This window comes from Ornithorhynchus anatinus, chromosome X5 (assembly GCF_004115215.2).
Source record: "Ornithorhynchus anatinus isolate Pmale09 chromosome X5, mOrnAna1.pri.v4, whole genome shotgun sequence".
Classification (NCBI taxonomy): domain Eukaryota; kingdom Metazoa; phylum Chordata; class Mammalia; order Monotremata; family Ornithorhynchidae; genus Ornithorhynchus; species Ornithorhynchus anatinus.
Genome location: NC_041753.1, coordinates 24,650,378 through 24,675,714, shown reverse-complemented (window position 1 = coordinate 24,675,714; position 25,337 = coordinate 24,650,378). Strand labels below are relative to the sequence as shown.

The 25,337-nt window shown below is 45.1% G+C and overlaps 1 protein-coding gene across 1 annotated transcript in view; it reads left to right on the top strand.

The window, feature by feature from the left end:
* The window catches only part of LOC100093001 (sodium bicarbonate transporter-like protein 11), a 48,394-nt gene that overhangs the window by 555 nt on the left and 22,502 nt on the right, over positions 1 to 25,337 (top strand).

Below are 25,337 nucleotides of genomic sequence, written 5' to 3'. Positions count from 1 at the left end.
GGGATTGTCTCTATCTGTTCCCGAATTGTACATTCCAAGTGCTTAGTACAGTGCTCTGTACATAGTAAGCACTTAATAAATACTATTGAATGAATGAATGAACAAATACCAACATTATTATTATTATTACAAGCAGCTGCAGCAACCCACAGTCATGTCCCTACCCTGGACCACTGGAGCTTTATCGTGTGGAAAAGAGTCATTCATTCATTCATTCAATAGTATTTTTTGAGCACTTACTATGTGCAGAACACTGTACTAAGCGCTTGGAATGTACAATTCAGCAACAGACAGAGACCATCCCTGCCCAATGACGGGCTCACAGTCTAAACGGGGAGACAGACAGCAGAGCAAAATGGAACAAAACAAAAACAAGACGTCATCAAGATAAATAGAATCAAGGGGATGTACACCTCATCAACAAAATAAATAGGGTAATAAATCATATATACAAATGAGCACAGTGCTGAGGGGAGGGGAAGGGGGAGGAGCAGAGGGTGGGGGGAGCAGAGGGAAAGGGGGGCTCAGTCTGGGAAGGCCTCTTGGAGGAGGTGAGCTCTCAGTGGGACTTTGAAGAGGGGAAGAGAGTTAGTTTGGTGAGAGGCTACTCACCCCACTGCTCCCAAACCACAGAGACTCCCATCTCCCCCTCCTTCTCCAGATGAGAGGATGAGGAGGTAGTAAGAACAACACACAGCTGTCCCTTTACCCCAGACCACTGGAGCCTGCCAGGTGGAAAAGAGTATCCTCCTAACTACTGTCCTCGTCTCCTCTGCCAGTCAGGAGGGTGAGGAGCAGCGACAGCATAAGACCATTTGGACTTTCAGAATGTGGGCAAGGCCAAGGCTGCTCTCCTAAAATCTCCCCTGCTCCTCCTCTCCAGTTCCTCCCTCCTCCTGCCTCTCTTTCAACTGTCCCATCTTTCCCACCAGTATCTCAAGAGATCTCCCACCTCCTCTCAAACTCGACTGCCTTCATTGCACTTCCAGCCCAATCTTTTTGCATCTTATTAAAACACTTGCCCCCTCCATTTTTTGATGGTATTGGTTAAGCACTTACTATGTGTCAAAGCGCTGTTCTAAGCGCTGGGATGGATGCAAGGCCAGCCACAGCTCCGGACCCACATGGGGCTCACAGTGTAAGTAGGAGGGAGAACAGTCATTGAATCCCCATTCTGCAGTTGAGGAAACTGAAGCACAGAGAAGTTAAGTGACTTGCCCAAGGTCGCGCAGCAGACAAATAGTAGAGCCAGGTTTAGAACTCAGGTCTTCTGGGTTCCAGGCCCATGCTTTATCCACTAGGCCATGCTACTTTCAAACTCCCAACTTAATAATAATAATTCTGGCATTTGTTAGCTCTTAGAGTGCTTGTCAAGCACTGTGGTAAATGCTGGGTTAGATAGATTAGAGTCAGTCCAACACAGTCCCCATCCCAAATGGGGTTCTCAGTCTGAAGGGGAGAGAAAACAAGTATTGAATCCCCGTTTTACAGTTGAGGCAATCAACCCAGACGTTAAGGGACTTGTCTAAGGTCATATAACAGGCAAGCAATGGAGTTGGGATAAGACCCTCGGTTTCCTGACTCCCAGCACGATGTTCTTTCCACTAAGATAAGCTGACCCTCCCTCAGTTGTCTTTTGCATCATCTTGACCTCTTAAAGATAGCCCTAAATTTTTTAGTTGATCTGCTTTCCAGTTTTATCCCATTGACTTCTTTCAGGGCGGCCCCCCTGAAAGCACTTCTCTCTGTTCAGTCTTGTCCCCTGAAACCCTCACGTAGTCCTGGTACTCCTGGAACAAGTATCCTACTTGCTGTCCCCCCACTAGCACCGTGTGGTACACCAGAACTGGCTCCGCTTGACATCTGGTCCTCTCCTCCTCCCTAGACATGACGGGACTAAAGTGCAGACACGGCTCACTCCCCTCCCAACCGTGATCGCTTCTCTGCTCCAGAGAAGTTAAGTGACTAGTCCTATGTTAAACAGCAGGCGAGTGATGGAGTCAGTCAAATAATCAATCAATGGCATTTGATCACTTGCTGTGTGTAAAGCACCGTACTAAGTAAGGGGTTGAGTATCATGGAGAGAGTATTCATGAACCCTGGCCTCAGGGAGCTTACAATATAGCAGAGGGGGAAGACACCTCCTCCCTCGTCCTCCTTGTCCCCCAAATGAGTGCTATAAAGGATGCTAATGTTGTAAAATCATCATCAGTGGTATTTACTGAGTGCTTATTAATGTTATAAAATCATCATCAGTGCTATTTATTGAGTGTTTACTAAGAGCAGAGCACTGTACATTGAAAGCATTGTGTTATAAATCTGAACAAGGGGCATTTATTGAGTGCTTACTAAGAGCAGAGCACTGTACATTGGAAGCATTGTGCTATAAATCTGAACAAGGGTGTAGACTATTGCTGAACAAAAATTAGGTATGTCTACATCAGCCACAGATTATTTATCAGTCTACTCAGCAAATAGTCTTTTTCGCTTCTGTCCTTGCAGGTATTGCTGAGTCTTCTCAAGAGACTCGAGCCTCAGTGTGACTGTTGCCTGCTGGGCACCCCTGACGTTCAACTATTCAGTGCATGTGATTAACGGGCGCCATACCTTCCCTGGGGTTGCTTTTGTTCTTGTCTGTCCATCTCCCCCATTAGACTGTAAGCCCGTCAAACGGCAGGGACTGTCTCTATCTGTTGCCGACTTGTTCATCCCAAGCGCTTAGTACAGTGCTCTGCACATAGTAAGCGCTCAATAAATACTATTGAATGAATGAATGAATGAATGGTAACAGTCTTATCATTCCCATATATAAACCAATGAAATATCATTGAAAGTATCAGCAGGTTAATTAGGATGTCTTTTGGGGATCTTAAAAAGGCTGGAGTTTGAAATTTAGACAAACGCTAAATTTTGGGCTTAGGAATGAATGATCTTTTACCCAGGTTGAGTAGTGTTTGCCTAAATTTTAAATTCCAGCCTTTTTAATGTCACAGAAAGACATCTCATTTAGCCTGCTGATACTTCTGATAACATTTCTTTGTTTTAAAAATGGGAATGATACGATTATTTCTTCCTCCACTCCTTTTTCATAGAAGTGGTAAGGATATGGAACTTCATTCATTCAGTCATTCATTCAATCGTATTTATTGAGCGCTTAGTGTGTGCAGAGGACTGTACTAAGCACTTGGAAAGTACAACTCGGCAACAGATAGAGACAATCCCCGCCCAACAATGGGCTCACAGTCTCAAAGGGGAGGCAGACAACAAAATGAAACAAATAGGCATCAATAGCATTAAAATAGATAAATGGAATTATAGATATATACACATCATTAATAACATAAATAGAATAAAATATGTACAAATATACACAAGTGTTGTGGGGCATAGAGGGGGTAGAGCAGAGGGAGGGAGTTGGGGTGATGGGGAGGTGAGGAGGAGCAGGGGAAAAGGGGGGCCCGGTCTGGGAAGGCCTCCTGGAGGAAGCGAGCTTTCAGCAGGGCTTTGAAGGTGGGGGGAAGAGAGCTAGTTTGGCAGATGTGAGGAGGGAGGCCAGAGGTAGGATGTGGGCCAGGGTCGACGGCAGGACAGGCGAGAACGAGGCACAGTGAGGAAGTTAGCGGCAGAGGAGCAGAGCTTACGGGGTGGGCTGTAGAAGGAGAGAAGGGAGGTGAGGTAGGAGGGGGCAAGGAGATGGACAGCTTTGAAGTCAAGAGTGAGGAGTTTTTGCTTCATGCGAAGGTCGATAGGCAAGCACTGGAGATTTTTGAGGAGGGGGGTGACATGCCCAGAGCGTTTCTGAAGATGGATAACCTGGGCAGCAGAGTGAAGTATAGACTGAAGTGGGGAGAGGCAGAAGGTTGGGAGATCAGAAAGGATGCTGATGCAGTAATCCAGTCGGGGTAGGATGAGTGATTGTACTAACAAGGTAGTGGTTTGGATGGAGAGGAAGGGGTGGATCTTGCCGATGTTGTGAAGGTGAGACCGGCAGGTTTTGGTGACGGATTGGTTGTGTGGGGTGAATGAGAGAGCAGAGTCAAGACTGATAATAATAATAATAATGTTGGTATTTGTTAAGTGCTTACTATGTGCCAAGAAGTGTTCTAAGCTGGGGGAGATACAAGGTCATCAGGTTGTTCCATATGGGGCTCACAGTCTTAATCCCCATTTACAGATGAGGTCACTGAGGCCCAGAGAAGTTAAGTGACTTGCCCAAAATCACACAGCTGACAAGTGGAGGAGTTGGGATTAGAATCCATGACCTCTGACTCCCAAGCCCATGCTCTTTCCACTAAGCCATGCTGCTTCTCACCAAGGTTGCGGCCTTGTGAGACCAGAAGGATGGTAGTGCCATCCACAGCGACGGGAAAGTCAGGGAGAGGACAGGGTTTGGGAGGGAAGATAAGGAGCTCAGTCTTGGACATGTTGAGTTTTAGGTGGTGGATGGACATCCAGATGGAGATGTACTGAAGGCAGGAGGAGATGTGAGCCTGGAGGGAGGGAGAGAGAATAGGGGAGGAGATGTAGATTTGGGTATCATCTGTGTAGAGATGATAGTTGAAGCCACGGGAGCAAATGAGTTTACCAAGGGAATACGTCACCATGGGAAAAAAATATCAATACAGCCAAAAGGGGTTTAGATAAATCTATGGATAAGAAGCTCATCATGGGCTATAATGTCAGGAAAGGTTTTAGAAGGACCGAGAAATAATTTAAATGGACTCATGGGTATTAGATCCAGCATGGCTAATTTGGGGATAAATTAGGTATATTTTGAAGATAGTCCTTAATCATGCAGTTGGTTATGAAGCATCATTTGTTGTCCTTGTAGGCAATAGAATATGGGGCAGAATTTGGATTTCTTGCATTTTTTTTTTAAATTATAGAATCAAAATGCCTTGAATAGCTCAAGGTGATGGAGAGTTTGGGAAAGTGGGGAGAAGTCTCTCCACCCACCTGTTCTGGACAAAGGGAAAATCTACAAGAGGTTGGCTGAATGTGGAGAACGCTGGGTTGCAAAGTTCAGAGCCTGCATGACATTTCTTAGAGCTGTCCTTACGACCAGGAGTGTGTGGTGCTCAACGCGAAACTTATGATTGGAGCTCAACTGGCCGGGGCGGTGGGTGGGGGGTGGACGTGGACCCCTGGAGGAAATGGCCAGCTAAGACTGCCAAGGAGAATCAGTTCAATTTAATATTTTGTCCAGTAAGAATGATGTTTTTCTATCATTTGATTTTTCCGACAGTGCCTCCCGAGTCTGCAGCTTCCCGATTATGCCACCTCAACAGCCACCTGTTAGACTTGTGTATATATTCTTGGGTATGTCAGTTCATTTGTTTGTCACCAGTTTAATTATTCAGTTGCTAACTTGGCATATTATCATTTGCAAGTGTGCTCTTCCTAGTTTACCTATGTACGCTTGGCAGTTTGTGTTCCTCTAGACTGTAAGCTCGTTGTAGGCTGGGAATGTGTCTACCAACTCGGCTGTATTGTACTCTCCCATGCCCTTAGTACAGTGTTCTGCATACAGTGAGCACTCAGTAAATACCATTGATCGATTGACTGATTGGTTGACTTGTCTCCCCCATTACCCTCTAAGCTCCCTGAGGGCCTTAGTGTAATGCTTTGCAAACAGTACGACCTCAGTAAACGCTGGTGGTATTTGTTAAGCGCTTACTATGTGCCGAGCACTGTTCTAAGCGCTGGGGTAGACACAGGGGAATCAAGTTGTCCCACGTGGGGTTCACAGTCTTAATCCCCATTTTACAGATGAGGTAACTGAGGCACCGAGAAGTTAAGTGACTTGCCCAAAGTCACACAGCTGACAAGTGGCCGAGCCGGGATTCGAACCCATGACCTCTGACTCCAAAGCCTGTGCTCTTTCCACTGAGCCACGCTGCTGGTGGTGACGAGGATGATGATGACAATGATGACAATTGTGATGGTGACCCTACTGATGGTGAAACTTCTTTATTGGTCTGAATATGGTTTGAAAGGTCAGTGTAGAACTCACAGACCTGACTACAACATGTACACACAAAAATTGTCCCTGGCATGCTGATGTATTCGATGTTTGCAGTGGCAGGCTTGTTCTCTCTCTCGCTCTCGCTCTTTCTCATAATCTTCTCAAAGCTTCGGCTAGAAAAGAGCCATTCCTTTCTTGATTGCTATGGGTCAAGTTGGCCCGTCTCCCGAATTGTATCTCTGTTTTTTGGATGTGATGTTACATTGTCTGAGATGCTGATTGACTGCCTCCTTAAAGGATCGCTTCTGTTCCCTCTGTTCCCATCCATCCCATTTCAACTCGCCACCCTTGAGCTGAGAGTCCCTCAAAGGATATGCCAACTTTTGTGCTGGGTTTTCTACTTCGTGATCTATCACTGCACAACTGGACAACATGCTGCCAAATACCAATTCCCATTCTCTGTTCACATTGGACCTTATAAGCAGGGTTCTCTGTTCCAGGAGGAGTGATATACACACCTCTTCATGGGTATCTTTTTTGAGAGCCTAACATTTAGGCTATGACAAATGTCCCAACATTTCTAAATTAACACCCCATTTCAGCTTTACAAGACACTGGATTCAATTTAGGCTTCACCTTTAAGGCGTAGTCTTAAAGAACCATTTCCTCCTGCCTGCAGGACTTCTCTACTTGGATGTCCTGTTGACGCCTCAAATACATGCCCCAAACAGAAGTCCTCACCTGCTCCCACAAACCCTATCCTCCCCTTGATTTTCCCATCAATGTAGGCAACACCACCATCCTTCCTGTCTCACAAGTCCATAACTCTGGTATTATCCTTGACACATCTCTTTCGTTCAACCCACATATTAAATCTTTCACTGAATCTCGTCTGTTCTACCTTCATAATGTCTCTAGCATCTGCCCCTTCCTCTCCATCCAAACTGCAGCCACGCTGATCCCAGCACTTATTATATCCTGCCTTGATTACTGCATCAGCCTCCTCTCTGGCCTTTCTGTCTCCCGTCTCTCCCCATTCCAGTCTATATTTCACTCTGCTGCCTGGATCATTTTCCTAAAAAAAGTTCACTCCCCAACTCCCCATGCCTCAAAATCTTCCAGGGGTTGCCCATCCACCTCTGCATCAAAGAGAAACTCCTTATCATCGGCTTTAAGGAACTCAGTCAGCACCCCCGTTCCTATCTCACCTCGCTGCTCTCTGTCCTGCACACTTCACTCCTCTAATGCCAACCTACTCGCTGTACCTCAGTCTTATATATCTCACCCTTGCCCACGTATTCCCTCTGGCCGGTTCCTGTCTCCTTCTTCATATCCGACAGACCACCTCTCTTGCCATCTTCAAAGCCGTACTAAAATCCTATCTCCTTCAGGAAGCCATCCCTGACAAGCCCCTCATTTGCCCACCTCATTCACCTTCCTTCCTGTGATGCCTATGCATGTAGGTCTGAACCCCTTAACACTTTGATGTTCATCCCACCCCCAATCACACAGCACTTATGTACATATCCTCATACCCTGCCATTTCCCCTATCTGTAATTTATCTTAACGTTGGTCTCCCCCCTAGATTGTTCATGCCCTGTGGGCAGGAATTGTATCTAAAGCGGCATAGCGCACAGGCCTGGGAGTCAGGAGGACCTCGGTTCTAATCCTGGCTCTGCCACTGTCTGCTGTGTGATCTTGTGCAAGTCACTTAACCTCTCTGGCCCTCAGTTACCTCATCTGTTAAATGGGGATTAAAACCATGAACCTCATGTGGGCCAGGGACTGTGTCCAACCCAATTTGCTTGTAGTCACTCCAGTACTTAGTACAGTGCCTGGCACATAGTAAGTGTTTAACAAATACCACAATTATTATTTTACTCTTCCAAGTGCTTAGTACAGTGCTCTGCACACCCTAAGCACTCTATAAATACCACTGACTGATTGATTGAAGAGCATGATACAATTTTTTTCTAAAGAATTCACACTGGAGTTTAACATTCCTACTCAAAAGTGCCATCGATTAGAATGAAGACCACACCAGGGAAAGTCTGAGTTCCCCGACAAACTTCAGTCATTAAAAAGAAAAAGGGAGTTTAAAGATATGTGCTAGATTTTTGCTTTTTTAAAAAAAACACGTTGGCAACAGATTGTCTCAACAATGATGACAATTCCTGGATAATAAAGTTCCTCGAAAAAACTGCAGTGGGAAGTGATGTAAATCTTCCATCTGCCAGAAATCCTGCTGCTGCTGCTGCAGCTGCTGCTGTCAACTTCTTTTTTCCCTTTTGCCTAAGAGACCAAAAAGATTAAGCTAGAAGGGAAAAATATGAAGTTTTTTCATTTGCTCATTATTGAGGGTAAGCAATCTTGACCAGAGACTCTTTCCTTTCTGCTAGATTAGGAAGTTTTCCTAAAATTAATAAGCAAGACACATTTGACAAAATAACTTCCTTAAACGTAGCAGATATATTGAATATCAATGATAGATAACAAACTCACAAGTAGTCTCGCTGCTTGTCTTGTTTCATGCCATCGAGTCATTTCCGACCCATAGCGACACCACAGAGACATCTCTCCCAGAGTGTGGCTCAGTGGAAAGAGCCGGGGCTTCGGAGTCAGAGGTCGTGAGTTCTACTCCCGGCTCTGCCACTTGTCAGCTGTGTGACTGTGGGCAAGTCACTTAACTTCTCTGTGCCTCAGTTCCCTCATCTGTAAAATGGGGATTAAAAGTGTGTGAGCCCCACGGGGGACAACCTGATTACCCTGTATCTCCCCCAGCGCTTAGAACAGTGCTCGGCACCTAGTAAGCACTTAACAAATACCAACATTATTATTAACGCCCCGCTCTCCATCTGCAATCGTTCTGGTAGTGTATCCATACAGTTTTCTTGGTAAAAATATGGAAGTGGTTTACCATCGCCTTCTTCACCCAGTTGACTGGAGTCTCTGCCCTCCACTCTCTCCCGTGCCGTTGCTGCACAGCATGGGTGAGTATTGACTTGTAGCAGATGGCCTTCCACTCGCTAGCCACTGCCCAAGCTAGGAATAGAGTGAGTAGGCCTCTGCTTGACTCTCCCTCCAGTAACCGAGACTGGTAATAACAATAATAATAATAATGTTGGTATTTGTTAAGTGCTTACTATGTGCAGAGCACTGTTCTAGGCGCTGGGGTAGCTACAAGGTAATCAGGTTGTCCCATGTGCGGCTCGCAGTCCTAATCCCCATTTTACAGATGAGGTACTGAGGCACAGAGAGGTCAAGTGGCTTGCCCAAGGTCACACAGCTGACAAGTGGCAGAGCCGGGATCAGAACCCACGTCCTCTGACTCCCAAGCCCGTGGTCTTTCCACTTAGCCACACTGCTTCTCCATGTGTGACCCTGGGAGGGGAAGTCTCACTTCCACAGCTAGATATAACTTCTTAAACTAGTTAAACCACAGGCGGTTAACACTTTGGACATATTTTAAATTTTGCAGTGGTATTTTCCATAATACTGGATTACTGAGATCACGAATTATGCTGGTATACTGGTATACCCCTGTATATTTTCAAATACTTGTGCTATTTTATGAGTGAAATATGAAACAATGATTTTGAATACTGCCATTTGTAGTTTATAAAACATTTTATTTCTGCATACCATAACCTCCCCCACCTTCTGCTCACCACATCTCTGTTCTCCTCTCTTTCCACCCCACACCATCCATCCCCAGCATCGCACCCCATCGCCTTACTCTCATCCACCCTCTTCCCACCCCTCTACACTACAAATAAACTCCCCTTCCTCCTCAACCTGTTTTTGACCAGTTGCTCCTTCTCTCCACTGTCACAGAGATCTGGCTTTCAACTATCGATATCGTGTCCCCTGCTGCTTTCTCCCCAGGGAGAGGCTGTGTCCGTTATTAATGAGTTAGGCCTGTTTTGTGATTTCTCTGGTTAGCCCAGCTAGGTTGAGGAAACAACCTGATCCTCCATTTTGCATTATACGGGAAAGTCATAATTTCAGCAAATAACAGGTGTTCCGACACCTGAAAAGACGTGTCACCGGATCTCACAAAATCCTGTTTTGTGGTTCAAAAAGGAGTTGTGTTGTACTCTCCCAAGCACTTAGTGGAATGTTCCGTGCGTAGCAAACACTCAATAAATACCATTGGTTGATGGATTTCTTGTCTTGTATAATAATCATACTATTTGTTAAGTACTTACTATGTCCCAAGCATTGTACTAAGCAGTGGGGTAGATCCAAGGTAATCAGGTAGAACACCCTGTACCACATGGGGCTCACAGTCTAAGCAAGAGGGAGAAATGGTATTTAACCCCCATGTAACAGATGAGCAACTGAGGCACGGAGAGGTTAAGTGACTTACCCAAAGTCACTCAGCAGGCAAGTGGGGGAGCGGATCAGAATCCCAGGCTTGTGCTCTTTCCCCTAGGTCATGCTGCTTTTCAGAAGTGGAGGAAATGTAGTGCCTCCTTGCCTTCAAAGGGTAAATAGAGTCACAGAAATCCCAGAACTCCCATGCGGTTGTTAAACTAATTAAACATGAAGATAATTAGCAATAACATTGAAGGGTTTCACTTTAACTCCCTTTTCTTTCTCTCTCCTCTTTCTTTCCCTCCTGTTTCTTATCCTACTCTTCCCCCACCCTTTCCTCCTTCTCTCTTACCTAATTGTATGCGGTATGCATTGATTGGAGATAAGATTCCCATTTTAAAATCCTTAATTTTACAACTGAAATTCTCGAATACTGAGATGAGGTAAGAGTAATAGGTGTGGTCTAATTGTAATGCAGCAGAGGTCGCAGTGTTGAGATATCCATTTGATATGCTAGTGAAATTTTTATGTCAAAGCCAAAGGGGTGAAATAAATACCCATAACTCAGTTGGTATCTTTCACTTCTCTTGGGGTCAAAATAAATATCTGTCCATGATTTGACAAGTGAAAGAGTACACATGAAAGAAAATTAAATGAAATGAATATCTGCAATTACAGTTTTGCAGGCCGGTACCCTCAGCGATGGTATAAATACAATTACTGATGACATGCAAGTTAAATGTGCATGCGATCATTCGTTAGCACAAGAAACAAATCCATCAGTAAAATTTTGATAGATCTTTGATAAGCCAGGGCCTGGCGGTAAACTTCAGCATTTAAATGTTTTTGCACAGAAAGTCTGTCTTTACAATTGTTAACATTTTAGGTTGGATTGAATGATTGAAACATAAAAATTGGTTATCTGTAGCAAAGCTTCGTACAGTAATTTAGAGATGTGTTCCTTGTTTATGGAAATAAGACAAATGCGCTCTTTGACATCAGTGTTCGAGGAGAGCACTGGATAGCTGTCACCAAGTTGATGACAATGTTTTTCTACAGAGCAGTCGAACAGGCTGTACGAGGCATTTAGTGTCAGATTAACTACCTAGAAACGCATTATTCTGTACTTAAGGAAAAAGGCCCAAAAGACTATTCTGGTTTTTTTTTTCTTACGGGTGGAAAACTGAAAGCTCTCCTAAGTTTTCTCTGAATATTTGTTATTGCCAACTTATAGATCTCTTTCTAGAAAATAAACTATTAGACTTAACAGAAGGAATAAAGCTACAGAATGTGATAGTGAAAATAAAAGGTATTTTCAGCTTTTCCCAATCAGACAAAACACTTCATCCTTCCCTCCCTGAATCAGAGTCTGCATGACTGCAAAGTAATGTATAATGCATATGGGAGGAAGGGGCCTTAACTAAACCCAAATTGGTTCCCATAACAACATTTCACTTTGTTTAGTTTGGTATATTTGGCTGAAGAGAAGGAAGGCTTCCTACAGAAACCATTTAACCTAGTGGGAAGAGTTTGGGTGTCAGAGTCAGGGACTTCGATTCCCAGCTTTGCCACTGGCCTGCTGCTGTGCAACCTTCGGCAAGCCACTTAACTTTTCTTGCATCTCAGTTTCCCCATCTGTCAAACACCTGCTCGCCTTCTTAGATGGTGAACACTTTGCAGGATGGAGATTGGGTCTGATCTGTTTATCTTGAATCCACTGGAATAGTAATGGCAGTAATAATAGTCTTTAAGTCTGCAGTAAACGTTTAATAAATACTAATATTCCTACAACTCCAGTGTCTAGCACATAGTAAGCACTTATTAAAGAGTTAGGCCTGTTTATTGACTGCTCTGGTCAGCCCAGTTGGCTGACAACCTGATCATCCATTTTGCATTCTAGAGGAGAGTCATAATTTCAGCCAACAACAGGTGTCCTGCCTCCTGAAAAAACACGCGACTGGATCTCACAAAATCCTGTTTTATGGTCCAAAAAAAGAATCTTTTATTTCTTCCTTAAAAATCGAGGTGGGAAAATTATACAGTAGAGACAGTTATGTGAGCGAAAAGCCTTGATGCCAGAATTTTGAGCCTTTAGTTTGAATGGCATTGAAGGTCCTCCCTTTCTCTCTGCCCACCTACCCCAGCAAGAAGCAGTGTGGCCTACTGGAAAGAGCATGACCTGGGAGTCAGAGGACCTGGGTTCTAATCCCGGCTCCACCACTTGTCTGCTGTGTGGCCTCTGGGCAAGTCACTTCACTTCGCTATGCCTCAGTTACCTCATCTGGGGATTATGACGGTGAGCCCCATGTGGGACAGGGACTGTGGACGACCTGATTATCTTTGATCTACACCAGTGCTCAGTACAGTGCCTGATACATAATAAGCACTTAATGAATACCTTTAAAAAACTCCCCCAAACCAAACTTATTTTCTATAACCTACAGAGCCACCTGGTTCTGGGGGCCTCTAGACCCCCCATATCCACATCCAGCCCCCAAAAGGCCAGGGAGGTCACTGGTCAAGGAGTAGATGACATTCATGCAAGCAAGCTATTTTGCACTTTGGGGGCCGGCTGCCTCGTTAGGTCAGGAGGGAAGACACGGACATAGGGGGAAGGGAGTGGACGGGGAGGAAAATGAGGCAGTGGTCAGGTAACTGAAGCCACTCTCTTTTCATTCAGAAACCTTCAGCAGCAGCAGGTTTGGGCCTCATATTGCCCCCATGAGAAGAAAGCCGAAATGATGACTGGTCTCAGGCTCAAGAGAGTAGCATTTTGGACTGGCAAAAGAACGGGCTTGGGAGTCAGGAGACCTGGGTTCTAATCCCAGCTCCACCACTTGCCGGCTGGGTGACTTTGGGCAAGTCACTTAACTTCTCTGTGCTTCAGTTTCCTCATCTGTGAAATGGGTATTCGATACCCATTCTCATCCCAGAGGACGGGCCTGGGAGTCAGAAGGTCATGGGTTCTATTTCAGACTCCACCACTTGCCTGCTGTGTGTCCTTGGGTAAGTCACTTCTTTGTGCCTCAGTTACCTCATCCGTTTAAATGGGGATTGAGACTGTGAGCCCCACGAGGGACAGAGACCGTGCCTAATCCGATTTGCTTGTATCCACTCCAACATTTAGTACAGTGTCTGGCACATAGTACATAGTAAGCGCTTAACAAATACCGTAATTATTTTATCCTCCTCTAGACTGTGAACCCCATATGGGACAAGGACCGTGTCTAATCTACATATATCGTACCTACCCCAGTGCTTAACGCATTGTGAGCACTTAAATATCATTACTTTTAATATTATTCTTCCTGGGATTTTAAAAAATATTTTAATTTTTTTCACTTTTTTTCCTCTAGGGAAAAGTATGTTGTCAATCTTTGAATGCCCCTGCCTTTTCTTGCCTCCACTCAAATGTTTTCTTGCTTTCATCTGAGAAGCAGCACGGCCTAGTGGATAGAGCAGGGAACTGGGAGTCAGAAGGGCCCATATGGGACACAGACTGTGTCTAACTTGATTTGCTTGTATCCACCCCAGCACTCAGTACAGTGTCTGACACATAGTAAGCGCTCAACAAATGCCATCAAAACAAATAGAAGGGTGGAGGTCACAATAAATGTGAGTAGGAACATGAGTTTACGAGATTGCATTGCTTAGCCACATGTACTCTGGTTCCCTACCCTTATAATTTTTCTGCGGTACCTCCTTATCATAGGTGTAGGGTCTGAAATCAATTTGTAATGGAAGCCACCCATACCAAATTTTGACAGAAAAGTATAGGTTTTTAAAATAAGCCTTCTTCTCATTAATCTTTCATTTTTTAAATTTATTATTCTCTCCCTACTTCTTCATCTTAGGAGACTTGTTTGCATTTTGGAAAAAGAGGAGTCCACCAGAAGGAATTATTGGATTATTCCATTTTCCCCATTGCAAAGGAAACAAAATTACATCCATTATGCAGCTAAGAAAATTGAAGCCCAGGAGATGAACTATTTTGCCAAAGGTCAAAAGTTTAAATTCATTCAGTAGTATTTACTGAGCACCCACTGTGTGGTAGAACACTGTACTAGGCACTTGGGAACATAAAATAAAAGTAAAAGACAGTCTCCAAAGTGGAATTGTCTCTAACCTGGGGAGAGTCTCTCAAGATCTCATATATGGTGTGTTTTGGGAAGGAGCAAAGAGCTGGGGGTTGGGAAATGTACTTTCCCAGCATAATAATTTCCCAGAATAATTCCCATTCGAAAATCCTACCATCGAGGCTAATATATCATGGTTGAGCAGCGGCAGCATTATTTTTCAAGTCCGACGCCAAGGTCTGGATACCTCACATATCAGATTCCGTCTGCTTGTCCATCAGCTTTATTGCCCCTGCTTGTTAGCTTGTTGCTTGACTAGGAATACATGGTCTGTCAGCCTGCTTCCTAGATAGCCAGATTTAGGTCCAGCTTTTTCTGGGGCCTGTTGATAATCTCCATGTTCTTCAAACTGTTTGTAAACCTCTATTATCTTTGGGTCCTGTGTGTATGTGTTTGTGTGTCTTTACAGGAAACGGTCATTAGAATTTGGTAATTTTTGAATGGCTGAGCCTAGTGTTTTCTGCAAACTCCAGAGTTATCCTTCTCAACACTTCTTCCCCAGCAGTCCAGGCCGGACCCTGGTCATCCCAATATTTCAACCCCCAGCACTGAGATGCACCCCACCAACCACCCGCCGCTTCCTGAGCCACAGCGCCAAGCAGGATTCAATTCTTTAACCAACAAAAGTTTGGCAATCATCCTTGACTCCTCCTCTCCTTACTAGGCTGACTCCTCAGGTTGCTGATGTTGCACTCAATCAGTTCTCCCCCTCCTACCTTATCTCACTGATCTCCTATTAGGACCTAACCCACAGGCTTTGATTCTCTAACACTATACCTCAATCTTATCCATCTCCCTGGTCTTGCCTCTTGCCTAGAACTCCCTCCCCCTTCATATCCAACAGACTGTCCCTGTCTTCAAAGCCGTCCTAAATTCATGTTTCCTCCAAGAGGCCTTCCCCAACTAAGGCTTTCTTTCCCCATCCAATTCGCCCTCACTTTGGCATTGCCTGACACTTAGCTCTGTACCCCCTAAACGCTTTGATGCTCACACCAGCCCTAGAGGCTTTATGTCCATATCCTTATGCGCGGCCATTTCTCCTACCTGGAATCGATTTTAATGTCTGTCTCTCCCACTAGATTGTAAACGCCTTGAGGACAGGGATCGTGTCTACCGACTCCACTGGACCATGCTCTACCAAGTGCTTAGTCCAGTGCTCTGCACACAGTAAGCACTCATTAAAATCCATTGATTGATTGAATAAATACCATGGATTGATCGACTGATTGATTCACTGCTGGCTACCAGAAGGAATTATTGGATTACTGCCTTTTCCCCGTTGCAGAGAAAGTAAAATTACGTTGATTATACAGCTAAGAAAATTGAAGCCCAGGCGATGAACTATTTTGCCAAAGGTCAAAAGTTTACATTCATTCAATAGTATTTGCTGAGCACCTACTGAGTGGTAGAACACTATACTAGGCACTTGGGAACATAAAATAAAAGTAAAAGAGACAGTCTCCGAAGTGGAATTGTCTCTAAACTGGGGAGACTCTCTCAAGATCTCATAAATGGTGTGTTTTGGGGAGGAGCAAAGAGTTTGGAGTTGGGAAATGTACCTTCCCAGCATAATCACATAGGAGATGCTATAGAGAAGCAGCGTGGCTCAGTGGAAAGAGCCCAGGCTTAAGAGTCAGAGGTCATGGGTTCTAATCCCGGCTCTGCCACCTGTCAGCTGTGTGACTTTGGGCAAGTCACTTCACTTCTCGGTGCCTCAGTTACCTCATCTGTAAAATGGGGATTAAGACAGTGAGCCTCACGTGGGACAACCTGATTACCCTATATCTACCCCAGCACTTAGAACAGTGGTCGGAAGATAGTAAGCGCTTAACAAATACCAACATTATTATTATCATTATTCCCGTTCTAAAGTCCTACCATCAAGGCTAATATGTCACGGTTAAGCAGCGGCAGCATTATTTTTCAAGTCCGACGGCAGGATCTGAATACCTCAGCAGGTTAGGTGGAGGCAGTTGTCCTGGACACCATGTAAAATGGGGCTCTGCGCTCTGTTCAGTCATCCTTTCTGCCTGTTCTCCTACCGTGGCACAGCAAGTGTTGCTTTCAAAACACTCTGGCCTGAAGAGAAAGATCTGTCAAGCCCACGGTGTCTTCCCTCTGGTTTGCAGGGGCTCCACCTCTATGCAGATGACCCCCACATCTGTCTTTCCACCCTGTCCTTTCAACTGCTCCCTAATCTTCTATTTCCACCTGCCTTGGGGTCATCACCATCTGTAAGACCATCACCACCTGTGAGACCCGCTGTCACTTCAAATGTAAATTGTCATTTCAATTGTCAATTGAATACTCCTCTCTTAAATCCTCATCTCCCCCTAACTTTTCCATCACTGTCAACAACTCAGTCATCCTCCCTGTCCCTCATGCTTGTAAATTTGGAGTCATCTTTTATTTCTGTCTTTCATCCAATCCCCACATTCAATCTGTCACCAAGTCTTGCCAATTCTTCCTCAGCACTATATCCTGGCTCTACCCCATCCTCTTCACTCCTTCTGCCTCAACCATAGTCGATTATTATCATCACTAACATTTATTAAGCACTTACAGTGTGTAAAGCAGCGTTCTGAGCTTTAGAGTGACAACACAGGAATCGATGAATCAATGTATTAATCCATCAGTAGCGTTTATGGAGTGCTTACCGCATACCGCAGTGTGGCATAGTGAAGAGACCACGAGCCTGGGAGTCGGAAGGTTACGGGTTCTAATCCTGGCTCCACCGCTTATCTGCTGGGTGGCCTGGGGCAAGTCATTGCATTTCTCTGTGCCTCAGTTACCTCATCTGCAAAGTGGGGATCAAGACTGTGAGCTCCATGTGGGACAGGGACTGTGTCCAACCCCATTTGCATTTTATCCATTTCAGTGATTAGTACAGTGCCTGGCACATAGTAAGTGCTTAACAAATACCACAGCTATTATTATTATGTTTATACTGTGCGAGAGTAGCATGAAGTAGCATGGCCTACTGGAAAAAGCACGGGCCTGGGAGTCAGAGGACCTGGGTTCTAATCCCAGATCGGCCACTTGCCTGCTGTGTGACTTTGGACAAGTCACTTAATATCTCCTTGCTTCAGTTTCCTCATCTGTAAAATGGAGATGAGATATCTGTTCCTTCTTCCTCTTAGGCTGGGAGTGCTATGTGGGATTGGCACTGTGTCTAATCTGATTATCTAGTATATACCCCCTTTCAGGGCTTAACGAATGCTATCATTATTGTTATTATCATTATTCTTATTACAGAGCACTGTACTCAGTTCTTGGAAGAGAACAATAGAAGTTAGAACATGATTCTTGCCCTCAAAGAGCTTACAATATCACTGGAGAGACAGACACATAAATTTCAGAAACGAGGAAGTAATAGAGTACATAAGATGTATACATAAATGCTTAGAGGGGTTTTGAGTACTTAAATGTTTATGTGGCATAGAAGGGCCGTAGTGGCACCTAGATGATTATACTGTGGGGAGATGAGAGATTAATCAAAAAAGGCCTACTGGAGGAGGTCTGAATTTAGAAAGGCTTTGAAGATGGGGAGAATAGTAGTCGGTCAGATATGAAGGGAGAGGGAGTTCCAGGCAGTGGGAAGGGTGTGAGCATGAGGTCACCGGTGGGAGAGATAAGAATGGGGAGTAGGTTGACTTGAGCGGAATGAATCATGCAATCTGGGATGCAGTGAAAGAGAGATTAGGCAGGGGAAAGCTGATTGACTGCCAAAAACCCAATAGTTAGCAGTCTCTTCTTGATGGAGAGGAATGGGTAACCATTAGAGGTTTTGAAGAGTTGGGGGATGTGTGTGGAATGATATTTTAGAAAGATGACTCGCATATCAGAGTGAGCTATGGACTGGAGAAGTGAAGTATTGGACCCCAGGTAAAGTCTGGGGTCTGGAAAGTATATGTCTTGAGATCAGAGAGTACAGGGTGGTGATTTTATTATTATTATTATTACAGTGGTATTTGTCAAGGGCTTACTATGAGCCTTGGTACACACTTTATAGATGAGGAAACTGAAGCACAGCGCGACGTACTAAGATACTAAGCCCGTACTAAGCGACGGGGTAGATACAAAGTAAACAGGTCAGACACAGCCGCTGCCCCACATGGGCCTCACAGTGTAAGTAGGAGAGAGAACAGGTAATGAAACTCCATTTCACGGAGGAGGATACTGAGGCATGAGAGGAAAATGACTTGGCCAAGGTCACACCTCAGACAAGTGACAAAAGAGGGATTAGAACCTAGTCCTTCTGACTCTAACCTTTCTATCATGTCATGCTGCTTCTCCTTAGACTTTCTTCCATTCTATCGTCCTCCTTTCCCCCATTCCACACTCTTACCCTCACCATCCCCCTCTCCAACTCAAATGAATTTCAAGAAGCCAGGATCCCCACCTTGACTCCTTCCTCTACTCCAAACAACAGTTTGAAGATCACTGCTTCCCCACTGATGATTTGTCATGATTTGGTCCAAAAATCAATCAATCAAACATTTGTATTTATTGAGCTCTTAATGTGTGCAGAGAACTGTACTAAGCTCTTGGGAGAGTACCAACAGGATAGTATAGTAATAATAATAATAATAATAATGTTGGTATTTGTTAAGCGCTTACTATGTGCAGAGCACTGTTCTAAGCGCTGGGGTAGACACAGGGGAATCAGGTTGTCCCACGTGGGGCTCGCAGTCTTAATCCCCATTTTACAGATGAGGGAACTGAGGCACAGAGAAGTTAAGTGACTTGCCCACAGTCACACAGCTGACAAGTGGCAGAGCTGGGATTCGAACTCATGAGCCCTGACTCCAAAGCCCGTGCTCTTTCCACTGCGCCACGCTGCTTCTCTAGTAGTGAACAGAGTTGGTAGACACATTCCCTCTCCCTAATGAGTTCATCTAGAGAGGGAGACAAACGTTACTATAAATAAATTAATTAAATTACAGATAAGTACATAAGTGCTGTGGAGCTGAGGGAGAGGTGAATAAAGGATGCAAATCGATGTGCAGAAGGAAGTGGGAGAAGAGGAAATGAGGGTTTAGTCAGGAAGACCTCTTGGAGGAGATATGCTTTTAATAAGGTTTTGAAAGTGGGGCAAATGACTATCTGTCGGATTTGAAGAGGGAGGGTGTTTCAGGCCAGAAATAGCATGTGGGTGAGAGGTCGGGGGTAAGGTAGGTGAGATCGAAGTAGAGTGAGTAGATTGATATTAGAGGAGTGAAGTGTAAGGGCTGATTTGTAGTAGGAAAGCAGCCAGGTAAGGTAGGAAAGAGTAAGGTGATTGAGTGCTTTAAAGCCGATGGTAAGGAGTTTCTGTTTCACGCGGACCTGTATGGGCAACCACTGGAATCTCTTGAGGAGTGGGGAGATGTGGACTGAATGGTTTTGTAGAAAAATGATCCAGGCAGCAAAGTGAAGTATGGAATGGAATGGAGAGAGACAGGAGGCAGGGAGGTGAGAAGGGAGTCAAGGCGGGATAGGATAAATGGTTGGATTAATTTGGTAGCAGTTTGGATGGAGAGGAAAGGATGGCTTTTAGCGATGCTCTGCAGGTCGAAGTGACAGGATTTAGTGACAGATTGAATATGTGGGTTGAATGAGAGAGATGGGCTTTCTACTCTCTTGTCTAGAGCTTCTTGTGGCTGAGTTATGGTGAATCGGTTTTAGTTTGGGCTAGATCGTCCCCTTCTTTGCTGGGGTGCTGCTAAGCAATATGCCCCCTACCCTCTTCTTCGTTTCTTCATGGCTGTCAGGAAAGAAACTCGTTATAGTACTTAAGTGGATTAACTCCACCCTAACCTTAATGTGCCTTTCTCTTGACTGCCACCTCAATTCATTTGTTCCTATCCATCCCCCTGCCTGGAACTCCCTACTTTTTCAAATCTGTCAGATCACTGTTCTCCCCATCTTCACCAGCCTCATGAAAACCCAACTCCCTTCGTTGGAATCCCCAGTTAAGAATTCGGTATTCCCACCCTAGGCCATCCTTAGCTCGATGGCCAGCCTGGGGTTCAGGGGACCTCTGTTCTAATCCAGGCTCCGCCACTTACCTGCTGTGTGGCCTTGGGCAAGTCGCATAACTTCACTGTGCTTCTGTTTCCTCATCTGTAAAATGGGGATTCAATACCTGTTTTCCCTCCTACATAGACCGTGAGCCCCGTATGGGACAGAAACTGTGTTCAACCTGATTGACTCGCATCTACCTCAGTCGATCCACTTGTGCTGGGCAACAGCGGCATGGGAAAGCGTCATAGGCGGATGATAAAATGATCAGAACGTTGATCAAAGACAATGGCAGAGACACAAATCTGTCACTTTGCAGAAGAAGGCAACGGTAAACCACTTTCATGTATTTACCAAGAAAACTCTAAGGTTACACGTACCAGAACGGCTTTATGGCAGAAGATGGGATGTTCTGGAGAGGGTGCTTCCATGAGTCTCTGCAGATCAGAAACTATTGGTTGGCATTTAAAGATGAAGACCCCAGTGCTTAGAACACTGCTTGGCACATAATAAGCACTTAACAAATACCACAGTTATCATGGTTATCAGCTCTTACCTTTCTACAACAATCCTTAACACTTAGATAAATTCATATTATTTTTTCATCTATTTATCCTTGCAACTTTTTCAATTAGCAATTGTAGCTCTGTTCTTTTTCCTCCCACTATTTGCAAATAATTTGCGCCTGCCTGTCTCCCCATCAGATTTGAAATCGCTTTGAGGATAGGAACTGTGGCGTTTACCTCGATTGTACTTTCACTTTCCCGGAAACATTATCCAACCTGGGCTTCACTGATACTGTCCTCTCCTGGTTCTCCTATTATTTCTCTAGCTGCTCATTCTCAATCTCTTTCACGGGCTCCTCCTCTGCCTCTCACCCCCTAACTGTGGGTGTCCCTCAAGGTTCAGTTCTGGGTCCCCTTCTATTATTCATCTACACCCCCTCCCTTGGAGAATCCATTCATTTCCTTGGCTCCAACTACCATCTCTATGCAGATGATTCCCAAATCTACATCTTCTCCCCTGACCTCTCCCTCTCTCTCCAGGCTCACATCTCCTCCTGCCTTCAAGACAGCTCTATTTGGGTGACCTGCCATCGCCTCAAACTTAACATGTCCAAAACAGAACTCCTTATCTTCCCACCCAAACTCTGTCCTCCCCCTGACTCTCCTATCACTGTAGACAGCACCACCATCCTTCTGTCTCACAAGCCCCTAATGCTGGTGTTATCCTCTGCTCCTCTCTCTCATTCAACCCACATATTCAATCTATCGCTAAATCCTGTGGGTACAACCTTCACAACATCACTGAAATCTGTCCTTTCCTCTCCATCCAAACTGTTACCATATTAATCCAAACACTTATCCTATCCTTCCCTGATTACTTTATCAGTCTCCTTGCTGACCTCCCTGTCTCTCCCCACTCCAGTCCATACTTCCCTCTCCTGCCTGGATAATTTTTCTACAGAAACATTTGGTCCTTGTTTCCCCATTCCTCAAGAACCTCCAGGGGTTGCCCATCCACAATCGCATCAAACAAAAACTCCTCACCTTTGGCTTTAAACCACTCAATCACACTGCCCCCTCCTACCTCATCTCTCTACTCTCCTACTGCAGCCCTGCCCGCACACTTCACTTCTCTAATGCCCAACTACTCACTGTACTTCTATCTATCTCGCCGCCAACGAGTCACCCCCATCCTACCTCTGAATGCCCTCCCTCCTCATATCCACCAGACAATTACTCTTCCCACCTTCAAAGCCTTATTGAAGGCACATCTCCTTCAAGAGGCCTTCCCTGACTAAGCCCCTCCCCTTTCCTCTTTTCCCACTCCTTTCTACATCACCCTGACTTACTCCCTTTACTTGTCAGCAACCCCCCTGCCCCGCAACAGTTATGTCCACATCTGTAATTTATTTGTTTACATTAATGTCTGTCTCCCCTTCTAGAGCGTAAGCTCGTTGTGGGTAGGGAGTTTGTGGGTTATATTATCATGTTGTCCTCCCTCAAGCACTTAGTACAGTGCTCTGCACACAGAAAGTGCTCATTAAAATCAATTGATTTATTTATTCCCAAGAGCTCAGTACAGGGCCGTGTATGCATCTGGTACTCTGTAGAAAATGCAGTCGGTTGAATGGTTAAACCTTGACACTTCCTAGTCACATCACCTTTCAGGTTCCTTTCGAGCTACTCTCCTCCTTCCCCTTCCCTCAGCTTGGGATCCATGGCAAATTGGGCTCATCAGGGGCTATGAAAGGTAGCTATTGAATATCCCTGTTTACAGAAATGTCTCCAAATGCCTGCCTGTAGATGAGTAATTTTGAGGGGAGTGTCTACCAGTTTTCTCAGGTTTTGAATTTCCAGCAAATGTATACGAATTCCAAAGTTTATTCTAAAGTATATAGATGCAAATTGTTTTGTTTTACATCAGTGGCAAAAATCAGACTCTAAGTCCATTCAAGGTGGGGGGGGGGGAGAGGGCAGAGCCAAGACCTGACGGAGACATCTAACCAGACCCTGACCCTCTCCACCTTCAATGCCCTCCTTCAGCAGGTCTTCTCCAACTAATCCCCACTTGCAATTAATGGTATTTATTGAGCACTTTCTCGAGTTCATCTATCTTGGTCCTGCCCCTCGCCCGTGCCCTGCTTCTGGCCTGGAACACCCTCCTTCCTCAAATCTGATAGACAACTATTCTCCCTCACTTCAAAGCCTTATTGAAGGCATATCTTCTCCAAGAGACCTTCCCTGGCTAAGCTTCCCTTTCCACTTCTCCCACTCCCTTCTGCGTCTCCCTGACTGTCTCTTCCCTCCTCCCAGCCCCACAGCACTTATGTACATATCTGTAATCTATTTACTTATCTTAATGTCTGTCTCCCTGCCTCTAGACTATAAGCTCACTGTGGACAGGGAATGTGTCTGTATTGTATTGTGCTGTATTGCACTCTCCCAAGCTCTCAGTAAAGTGCTCTGCACAGAGTAAGTGCTCAATAAATGCAACTGAATGAATGAATGAACAAGCTTGCAGTCTAGACACTAGATACTTTCCCTGGCCATGTCATCTTTTCAGTCACCTTAGCAATTATGTGTATGCTGATTTATTTATTCCATTTGCTTGTATGTTTATTTTGTTTTACTCTTGCTTATTTTATTCTTTGCCTACTTTGACTGTTACTAGTTAGTTGTGTCTATTTTACCTTTTGTTCCCACTGAATGTATACTATCTATGTCTATCTCCCTCACTGGACTATTAGCTCCTCAAGAAGCAGCATGGCTTAGTGGATAGAGCATGGGCCTGGGGGTCAGAAGGTCATGGGTTCTAATCCTGGCTCCACCACTTGTCTGCTGTGTGACCTGGAGCAAGTCACTTTACTTCTCTTTGCCTCAGTTACCGTGCCTGTAAAATGGGGATCGAGACCGTGAGCCCAACGTGGGACAGGGACTGTGTCCAACCTTATTTACTTTGTATCCACCCCAGCTATCAGCAAAGTGCCTGGCACATAGTAAGTGCTTAACAAATACCACAATAATAATAATTATTATTATTATCATAAAGGACAGGGACCTTATTCATTCATTCATTCAATAGTATTTATTGAGCGCTTACTATGTGCAGAGCACTGTACTAAGCGCTTGGAATGTACAATTCGGCAACAGATAGAGACAATCCCTGCCCACTGACGGGCCTACAGTCTAATCGGGGGAGACAGACAGACAAAAACAATAGCAATAAATAGAATCAAGGGGATGTACATCTCATTAACAAAATAAATAGGGTAATAAAAATATATACAAATGAGTGAATGAGCACAGTGCTGAGGGGAGGGGAAGGGAGGGGGGAGGAGCAGAGGGAAAGGGGGGGGGGAAGGGGGCTTAGCTGAGAGGAGGTTGAAGGGGTGGTAGAGAGGCAGTAGAGGGAGCAGAGGGAAAAGGGGACGCTCAGTCTGGGAGGGCCTCTTGGAGGAGGTGAGCTCTCAGTAGGGCTTTGAAGAGGGGAAGAGAATTAGTTTGGCGGAGGTGAGGAGGGAGGGCATTCCAGGACGGCGGGAGGATGTGGCCCAGAGGTCGACAGCGGGATAGGCGAGAACGGGGGATGGTGAGGAGGTGGGCGGCAGAGGAGCGGAGCCTACGGGGTGGGCAGTAGAAAGAGAGAAGGGAGGAGAGGTAGGAAGGGGCAAGGTGATGGAGAGCCTCGAAGCCTAGAGTGAGAAGTTTTTGTTTTGTGTGGAGGTTGATAGGTAACCACTGGAAGTTTTTAAAAAGGGGAGTGACACGCCCAGAGCGTTTCTGCAGGAAGATGAGCCGGGCAGCGGAATGAAGAATAGACTGGAGTGGGGAGAGACAGGAGGAAGGGAGATCAGAGAGGGCTAACACAATAATCCAGCCGGGATATTATGAGAGCCTGTACCAGTAAGATAGACGTTTGGGTGGAGAGGAAAGGGTGGATCTTGGCAATATTATAAAGGTGAGACTGGCAGGTCTTGGTGATGGAGCTTATCTGCTACTGAATGCTCCAAAATTGCCTTGTACCGTGTTCTGCAAACAGTAGTCTCTCAATACTGGTGAATGATGGAATGGGAGAACAAATGAATGAATGCATGAACAAATGAATCAATGAATCAATCAACGAACAAACAGATGTGTGCTAGGGAGACAGAATTGACACTTGAAGGGGAAGGTCTTCCCGCTTGGAGAGGGTGAATATGGGAAGCCCAGGAAAACATCAGCCCTTTCATTCATTCATTCATTCAATAGTATTTATTGAGCGCTTACTATGTGCAGAGCACTGTACTAAGCGCTTGGGATGAACAAGTCGGCAACAGATAGAGACAGTCCCTGCCGTTTGACGGGCTTACAGTCTAATCGGGGGAGACGGACAGACAAGAACAATGGCACTAAACAGCGTCAAGGGGAAG